At 39.6% G+C, this 3,107-nt stretch overlaps 1 non-coding gene across 1 annotated transcript; it reads left to right on the top strand.

The window, feature by feature from the left end:
* Positions 1-2,189: 2,189 nt before the first annotated feature.
* LOC141624974 (small nucleolar RNA R71) lies at positions 2,190-2,296 on the top strand. Its single transcript, XR_012534776.1, has one exon. It is a non-coding gene; the product is annotated as a small nucleolar RNA R71 (small nucleolar RNA).
* Positions 2,297-3,107: the final 811 nt, after the last annotated feature.

The raw sequence follows: 3,107 nt of genomic DNA, 5'->3' as shown, positions 1-3,107 counted from the left end.
GTTGATGTTGCTCAACACCTTGAGGAAGTAGTCGAAGGCTTGTTCATTTTCATTATAAAGATCTTCAATAGACCTTTGCATATGTTGTTCTTCATTGTGGTGATTTGAGTTAACATGATCACCAAAGCCTTGGTCTTGGGTCATAGCATTACCAATATAAGGATTGAATAACCCTTCAAACTCATCATCCCATAAACCGCATACTTCATTAGCTTGCTTCCCAATAGTATTATGAGTTGATGAGAGCAACTCCTCTTCGTTCTTGTCGTTATGGCCGATGAGGCCTTCTTCTTCTCTTGTCATGAGTGGTGGTGCGCTATTCAAGCTCTCATTCTTGTTGAAACTTTCTTGCTCTTTGGATGGAGCATCTTGAAGATTATCCACTTTATTCTCCCATATGGGTGGTGATTCTTTACCTATAGCTTGTCCTTTGTATTGAGATTCCAACTTATTCCTATCACTTTCTCGGCTATAATGATCAATCATGAAGCATGGCTCATGTAAGCGGGGATCTCTCATTGTCTTATCAAGGTTAAAAGTGATTGTTTCATCTCCCACTTCAATTGTGAGCTCTTCATGTTTCACATCAATCACCGCTCCCGCGCTGTGTAAGAATGGTCTTCCTAAAATGATAGGAATGTTGGAGTCTTCCTCCATGTCAACAATAACAAAGTCCACCGGGATGAAGAACTTGCCAATTCTTACCGGTACATCCTCCCACACCCCTAAAGGTGTCTTCGTTGACTGATCCGCCATTTGAAGTGTGATATTAGTGCACTTGAGTTCTCCCATTCCTAGCCTTTTGCATACCGAGTATGGCATGACACTTACACTTGGTCCAAGGTCACATAGAGCTTTGTTGATTGTAGTGTCGCCAATGGTGCATGGAATAGAGAAACTTCCCGGATCCTTGAGTTTTGGAGGTGAACTTCGTTGTAGGATGACACTACCCACCTTAGTGAATGCAATAATCTATGGCTTCCGGATGGATTTTTTCTTTGTAAGAATATCTTTCATGTATTTCGTATAGGCTGGAAGATGGTTAATCAATTCGGTGAATGGGATTGAGACTTCCAAGTTCTTCACAATCTCCATGAACTTTCCAAGTTGTTCATCGAACTTAGGCTTAGCTTGACGACATGGAAATGGACGTCTAATCACAATAGGCTCTTTTTCCTTATCCTTCTCTTCATTTTTCTTCTTTGAAACTTCTTGAATGGTGTTGGGTTCTTCTTCTTTCTTAGAGTTTTCAACTCTTTCCTTGTCACTAGCATTCACAACATCCAATGGGCCTCTTCTGCCCTTCATACCTTGTACCACTCCTCAAATGGATGTTACTCACCGACTCATGTCTTGGGGGATTACCTTTAGGTGTTAATTGCCCCTTTTGTCTTTGAGAACTAGAAGATGCTAATTGAGACATTTGGGTTTTCAACATCTTTGTGTGAGCTAGTATGTTGTTGATTGTGATGTCTTTTGCATGGCCATCCTTTTGCATTTGAGTGAAAAACTCTTGTTGGTTCTTTTGCATTTTGAGGACCGCTTTTTTAATATCAAAACCTTGGTCATTTGTTTGATTGTATGGAGGTTGATTTTGATAACTTTGGTTTTGATTGTAAAAGGGTCTTTGAGCTTTGTTTCTCATTGGAGGTGGAGTGTATGTTTGAGGATTTTGAACATTTTGACTTTTGTATGAAAGATTGGGGTGGAATTTGGTATTCTCATTGTAATAGTTGGAATAAGGGCTGCCACTTTTGTATGCTTGGAAAGCATTCACTTGTTCACTTGTTCCCCTATATCCACTTTGGTCATGTCCCAAAGTTCCACAACTCTCACATACTCCACTTGGAATTGATGATGATGCCACCATATCATTAACATGTTGCTTGGGTGATTTGGAGGCCTCTTCAAGTTTAGCCATGGCCTTCTCAAACTTTAAATTAATGGTATCAATATGAGCACTAAGTTGAGCATCCAATTGAGTAATGGAATCCACCTCATGCTTTCCTCCTCTAGTAGCCTTCCGAGGTCTACTATATTGCGAGTTATAGACCGCCATTTCCTCAATTTTGTTCCATGTTTGATTGTCATCGACTTCGGTGAACATACCATTTGATCCCATATTGAGAATGTTTCAGGAGTCTTCATATAGACCATTCCAAAATTGTTGTACAAGGAACCACTCGCTAAGTCCATGGTGTGGACAAGATCGACAAGTGTCCTTGAATCTCTCCCATGCTTCATACAAAGATTCCTCATCCCTTTGTTTGAACCCGGTGATTTTGGCTCTCAACATGTTAGTCTTCTCCGGAGGATAAAATTTCTTGTAGAAAGCATGTGCCAATTTCTTCCAAGAATTAATACCAAGAGTAGCCTTATCTAGGCTTTTCAACCATTGTTTCGCGGTAACAATCAAAGAAAAAGGAAATAAGACCCATAGAATTTGGTCTTGAGTAACTCCGGTTTGAGAAATCGTATCACAATAGTCACATAAAGTCTCCATATGATAATGAGGGTCTTCACTAGTCATCCCCCCAAATTGACTTCTCTCAACCAATTGTATGAATGCGGATTTGGCAATGAAATTACCGGTTAAATGTTGTGGGGTAGGAGTACCATTTGGTAGGTTCTCCTCGGTTGGTACGGAATGTGATGAAAATTTAGGCATTGTGGGTTGATTTTGTGGTTGGTTTTGTATTGGTTTATCCTCTCCTTCTCTTGCAAAAGGATTGATGAACTCAATGTTATTTGGTTGAATGTCCACAATCTCACCAATACCTCTCAAAGTATTCCTAGCAATTCTTCTATTGTTGGTGAAAGTTCTTTCGATTTCAAGATCAATGGGTAACAAGTTACCTTGTGATCTCTTAGACATGCAAAATATCAAACAACTTGAAAACAATTAGAAAAACCTTGAGGAGATTGACTTCCCCAAGGTAAAGAAAGACACAACTAAAAACAATTAAAGAAAATCAAATCAAGTTAACACCGTCCCCGGCAACGGCGCCATTTTTGGCTCGAATAAAAATCGTCGTCAAAATTTACCCAACCAAAACAATATTTATAACTTCACCAACTACTCTTAGTAAAGAGGCAAGCAAAGGTTG

The sequence above is a fragment of the Silene latifolia genome, chromosome X (assembly GCF_048544455.1).
Source record: "Silene latifolia isolate original U9 population chromosome X, ASM4854445v1, whole genome shotgun sequence".
Lineage (NCBI taxonomy): Eukaryota > Viridiplantae > Streptophyta > Magnoliopsida > Caryophyllales > Caryophyllaceae > Silene > Silene latifolia.
The sequence above is the reverse complement of the archived record's forward strand: the minus strand, read 5'-3'. Positions and strand labels throughout refer to the sequence as shown.